The sequence below is a fragment of the Vombatus ursinus genome, unplaced genomic scaffold, assembly GCF_900497805.2.
Source record: "Vombatus ursinus unplaced genomic scaffold, bare-nosed wombat genome assembly UNPS02014782.1, whole genome shotgun sequence".
Taxonomy (NCBI): Eukaryota; Metazoa; Chordata; class Mammalia; order Diprotodontia; family Vombatidae; genus Vombatus; species Vombatus ursinus.
Genome location: NW_020954560.1, coordinates 300,687 through 307,369, shown reverse-complemented (window position 1 = coordinate 307,369; position 6,683 = coordinate 300,687).

The window sequence follows — 6,683 nt, the reverse complement described above, 5'->3', positions numbered from 1 at the left end:
CTCTCCGCCCCTCTAGGCGCGGGGGCGTCTTCTCGACGGTGCTGGAGGCGGCTCGGTGGGCGTGGCCCGCGGAAGCGACGGGCGGCCTCTCAGCTCCGGAGCCTCGCAGTCCGGAGTGTGGAGCCAGGCGAGGTTGTAGCGTCCTGCCCGCCCCTTGCACGGATGAAGAAACTGAGGTCCAGGGGGCGGGGAAAGTAACTTGCCCTGGAGTCACGATCGTTCGCAAGGCGGCGTCGGGGGCATTTCGGTTATCCGCGTCCCCTTTTTTATTTTCACTGTCTTAAATAATTCAGGGAGTGTCTTGTTAACTATGCAGTATCTTTTTCATTTTTTTATTTCGTTAATATTTTTTAGTATTTATTTTTTAAAATTGCGAAATTCTTCCCCTCCCCACCTTGAGAAGGCGAGCAGTATGATATTGACCATGCATGTGAAGTCATGCAAAGCATTTCCATGTTAGCCACCTTGCAAAAATAATAATAATAAGCAGAAGAAACAAAAAAAAAAGTCTGCTTCAATCTGCACTTAAGAGTTCAGTTCTCAGTGGATAAAGCACCCACCTTGAAGTCAGAAGGACCTGAGTTCAAATCCTGCTTCAGACCAAACACTTGACACTTACTAGCTGTGTGACCCTGGGCAAGTCACTTAACCTCAATTGCCTTAAAAAAAATAAGAGTTCAGTTCTCTCTCGGTAGGTGGATAGCATTTTTCAGCATGAGGCCTTTGGGACAGTCTTGGATCATGGTATTGCTGAGAATAGCTAAGTCCTTTACAATTGATCATCCAGTATTGCTGTTACTTTGTACAGTATACTCCTGGTTCTGCTCATTTCACTTTTATTTGATATCATGAATTTTCTTGTTTATTCTAAATTCTGGTCAGACTGTGAAGAGTTAATGCTCTGTGCACAGACAGCTAACTTGGGAATACCTCCCACTTCAATAATAAGTGTTCTTGCCTCCTGAAATGTGGACAGTTTCATTCTTTTCTAGGTATTTGGTGCTCACCATATCCTGTGCCCATCCGTTTTGAAGAAAGAGTTCATCAGACAGAAGCTTGTGGCTTCTGTAAATCTCCAAGTCCTTGGACTTTCTCACGTCTTTCTTCTGAACCACACTTGACCATATACACCTCTCCTCTCTCACCTTTTCTCAGCTTTGCATTAAAGCCATCAAGTATCGGAGTGAATGTTGATTTAATCCACAGATGGGAAAAGGTGAGAAAGGGGAGATATACGTGGTCAAGTATGGTTTAAAAGAAATAACTGAGGAAATCCAAAGTCTTGTAGATTTTACAGAATTCTGTATCATAAAGTTGGTCTTCAAAATTGGTGGGTGCAGGATATGGTGAATACCAAATTACATAGTAAAGAATGAAACTGTCTACATTTCAAAAGGCAAGAAAACATATAAAGGGGTCTTATAAGCTCTTCATGGAAAACAAAAATGACTTCGACTTTCATCCAGAAGTTGAATAAATCAAATGTAAATTAATTCCCACACAGAGAATGAAGGAATCCAGAAAATGCCTTAGTCAACAAATACTTGTTTTATTTGCCAGAGAGAGAGAAATGTCTGTCAAAGACAATACCAGGTTAGAATATGAACTCTGTAAAAATGTTATAAAGAATTATAGATGACTATTAGGAATATCATCCCATAAAGCAGTGAAAAGAGAGGGTCAAAGCAGTTAAAAGTAAGCTTGGCAAGATATCGAACTAAACAAAAAGTCATCCCAATGGCATTCAAGGATGAAAAGTAAAAGAAGACTACTAATAAAAAAAATTGGGAACAATTTACAAAAAAATCATTTCAACAAACTTCTCTAAGCCTAGTAGAATCCCCATATTTCAACCCTAAAAATCATAGTCCCTGAGGTAGAAATGGCACTAAAGAAAACAAACACAGGAAAAGCAGCGGGATTTGACCAAGTAAATACAGAAATCTGTTCTGGAGATTATACAATTCTGAAGACGTTAAGGGACTAAATATACAAAGTATCTGCAGGAGGTAAAGATACCAAAGGTGTGGAAAGAATCGTTGATGGAGAGAATATCAGTGACCACTAACCCCTGTAGCTTTTCTCCTATCTATGTTAGATTTTTATGAAGGTCATCTGCATGAATTGAAGGTATCCTTGATGGTGATATTAATAGGGAATAAGCAGGCTTTCTAAAGCAATGTTCAACAATTTACACAATTGGCAACAATATCAAAATTGGCTGAAAGATATGGGATGTAAAATCCCATTGCGCTCATTGTTTGAGGCAATTAGGTGGCTCAGCAGAGAGAGCTCTGGACCTGGAGTCAGGAAAACCTGAATTCAAATCCAGCTTCAGATACTTACTTAGTATGTGACTTTGGGCAAACCACCTAACATCTGTCTGCCACAGCTTCCTCATCTGTAAAATGGCGATGATAATAGCACCTACATCTCAAGATTGTTAGGATCAGATGAGATAATGTTGTAAAGCACTTAGCAAACCTTAAAACACTATATAAATGCTAATTATAATTATTATTACTTATTATGGAAGCATTTGGTTTAGTAGAGTAACAGGCTCTTTTTACAAGGTGTTTCTCATTTGTTCATTAAGATCTTTCAGGATTTGTTGGAAGAGGTAACAACAGAAATTACCCTGGTGGGTGACCCTTTGATAATAAGCATCAGGTGAGGCATCAAACAGATGTTTGCTCTCGAAAAGTATTTGCCCTTGTAGTGGAGATCTAGCACAGGGTCCAGGCTGAGGAGGGTGAAGTCCTCCAGATGCTCCCGTTTGCAGATGATATTTTATTGATTTCATCAAGCCACAAAACGTTGCAGAGCCTCCTGAAAGATTTTTAATCAGTCAAAGGAATTTAACTTGTCTATTCACACAGGGAAGACCAAATGGATGAAAATGCCTGGTGCATAGTTTAACATGCAGCTGAATGAACACTGTATCAATCTTTCCAACAGTACACACACACACACACACACACACACACACACACACACTCACTCACACTTCAAATGGTACAAATGGGACACTAGTTTAGGCCCAGAGTTGAAAAGAAGGAGAGCAGGCTGGATTGCTTTCCAGAAGCTGCAAAACTCTTACTGACCCCAAGCTTCCTGTGAGAGCTTTCCCCTCTTCCCCCCAACATGGGGGACTGGCCAACAAAGCCCCAGTTCTTTGAACATGTACAACATGCTCTGCCTGATGCCCGTCCACGTAGATAGTTGGTGAGCCTTTTTCTAGAAATGTATGAGGATGGTACCTTTTCCCAGACCATGTGCAGGAATTTTTTTTTTTTTTTTAAAGACAAATGAACAGAACTTTGTCTTCCTGGCATCATTCACTGAAAAGGAGGATATACCGTGAGCCTCTAAGGGAAAGTTGTACAGAGACAGGTACTGCTACAGCTGCCCTGTCTCCCCACCCAGCCACCACGGGAGCATGAATTCATTGCACGGTGGGTTTTTTTGTTTGTTTGTTTTTTGTCTTTTTGTGTCTATTTCCTTATCTTAGGTGAATAAGTATCAGAGACAGAATAGAACAGGTTATGACCAAGGGAGCTTTAAGTGTTTGGAAAAACACCAGAGATCTAACAGCTGGTTTCCATATGTAGTAGAAGACACAACCCCTCAGGGTTATTGATAGAATCCTGAAGGGAGAAGTAGTCATTGCTTTCTAGGGACCCAGCCTGCCTGTTGGAGGGGAGTTAGGAGAATGAATCCAGATGGGGATGCTTCTTATATTTAATCCACACTTGTTATTTTATTGGTATAGAAAATTTCCAGTAAAGAAACTCTACAACTACAACAAAAACTTTAAATCTGAAGAGAAAATGGCCTAGCCATTAGTAAATTTTTGTGCAGATTGTCTTTTTTTTTTTTTTTGGCTAGGCAGTGGGGTTAAGTGACTTGCCCAAGGTCACACAGCTAGTAAGTGTTATGTGTCTGAGGCCAGATTTGAGCTCAAGTCCTCCTGACTCCAGGGCCAATTGCTGTATTCACTGCGCCACCTAACTGCCCCCAGATTAGCTTTGATAAAGGACATTAAAGCCTGTAGTCCAGAGTTGTAAACTGCTGCAAGCCCAAGTGTTCCTTATACATGCACCTCCCTATTATGTTTCTGTAAGTTTGTGTCCACTCCCCTCCCTCCATGGATACTTGTACACTGAGTATAGAACGTACCCTCGGTTTACAGGTGCAGTATTGTGTTGTTTTTCTTGCTTTGCCTTCTGTTTAGTAAATGTTTCTGAGATAATTGAGCTCATTTTGGCTGATTCGTTAAATGGGAGGTATACCAGTGGGGGCTCAGGAGTCCCAGTTATGAGTAGTGTAAGTCTAGCTCCCGCACCCTAGGATGTCTGCTAGGACCCTCAGAGAATGTTACAGTAGCATGCACACGCACTCTGGAACCCCTGGCCTGCCAGCACAAGGACAGGTTGAATGATTGAACCAGCCCAGAGAGAAAAAAGAAGGCAACAGGAAAGGGGAATGGGGAGGTGTCAGACATCACGTATCCACTGCACTACAAAAGGCATGGAAAAACATCAGGAAGATGTAATTAATTATCCAGAGCAGAGCTATTGAAAAAAAAGTTTGAGTTGCTGTGAAGAAAACACCTGGACCTGTCATGTAACCCATATCCAGGTGAAGCTAGCATCAGGCTTTTGCCCAAACAACGTACATCAAGTTAGGCTGTCAGATGAAAGCAAGAGAGACCTGGTTGCAGCTGGTAGAAGTGATAGCCTGAAGGAAGAAACAAACTACAAAAACATGGAACTAGAAAACCATGGCCACCTAGGGCAATGGTCTCCAAAGTGGAGTGGGCATACCCTTGGAATGCAAAAGAGAAGCCACCAATGGACTGGAAGAAAACAGAGCTGCTGTTTCTATTTTGTTTTATCTAAAGAAAGAAATTAAGCTTTACTAATATGAATGTATAGATGGAAACCAATGCCCTCATTAATCCCATGTGATGGACAGTTATGTGCCATATGTCATCGGTCATCACAGCACAGAAAGATTAACACTGTAACGACCCTCACTCGTTATTTGCTTTCAGAGGACTGTTACGCATAGAAGTTTATGTGTCCGGGTAAGTGAATTTATGGAGTATATTATTAGCTTTAACTTTAACAAAGTTTGGTGACTTGAAAAGATTCCTACTGAGAAATACTAAATGGAAGATAATGCTCATAAAGTGAGCCCCGAGCAAAAAATGAATGGCAGGGCTCCTACTCCTAACTGGAGCCCTTTAGGTATATAGGAAGCAAAAAACAAAACAAAACAACCCCAATGATGGTGATATAATTAGACTTTTCTTCCCCCCCCTTTTTTTTTGGAGTCAATCGGGGTTAAGTGACTTGCCCAGGGTCACACAGCTAGTGTCTGGGGACAGATTTGTACTCAGAGCCTCCTTTGTTGCTTATAACAAAACTGTATCATATATTAAAAACTGTCATATGGGTACACTTACAAAACTAGCAAACAATTTTCTAATGTGTTTAAAAATCTTCCAACTAAAAAATTTCAATGAATTTTAAACTGTTGTTTATTGTCAAAAATATATAATACAACACCTTCTGATTAGTTTATAAGAACAACTTATTGATATCAGAAGGAGGAATTTTTTTAGTAAGATTTGAACAAAAGCTTGTGCACCATTGGTGATTAGGATTGAGAAACACATAAACACATATAGTAAACACAGCCAATGATGTACTTCTTCTATTTGGATCTGTCTTTTCATTGGACACTTTTTTTTTTCAGCAAGCATTGCAATAAATGAAACTTAGAAACAAACCTTTGAGTTGCTATGTCATAAAGTATTAAAAAAAACTTTCACAAATAATAAAACATCCAATTATATTGTTTTCACTATAAAATGACATTTTATGGTAAAAGTAAAAAGATTTTTTGTATTGGTAATAGATAAAATAAAAATTATTTTATAATAATGTCTTTAACATCTTTATTTCATATTTTAAAAATTCTATTTGGATGTATGTTCAATAATTTGTACATAATATATTATTACAGTAGTGTAGGCATAGAATTTATTTTTTTTCCTTAATAGTATTTTTTCCGATTACATGTAAAGATAGTTTGCAACATTCATTTCTGTAAAATTTTGAGTTCCATATTTTTCTCCCTCCTCCTCCCCAAGATAGCAAGCAATTTGATATAGATGATATCAAATTAGATGATATTTGATATACATGTACAATCATATTTAAACATATTTCCACATTAGACATGTTGTGAAGGAAGAATCAGAACAAAAGGGAAAAACCATGAGAAAGAAAAAACAACAGAAAAAGTGAAAATTGTATGCTTTAGTCAACATTCAGACTCCATAGTTCTTTCTCTGGATATGCTTAGCATTTTCCACCATGAGTCTTTAGGAATTGTCTTGGATCGTTGGGTTGCTGAGAAAAGCTAAGTCTATCATAATTAATCATTTCACAATGTTGCTGTTGCAGTGTACCATGTTCTAGTTCTACTTACTTCACTCAGCATCAGTCCATACAAGTCTTTCCAGGTTTTTCTTAAGTCTTTCTGCTCATTATTTCTTATAGCACAATAGTATTCCATTACATTCATATACCACAATTGTTCAGTCATTCACCAATTGATGGGCATCCCCTCAATTTTCTAATTCTTTGCCACCACAAAAAGAGCTGCTATAA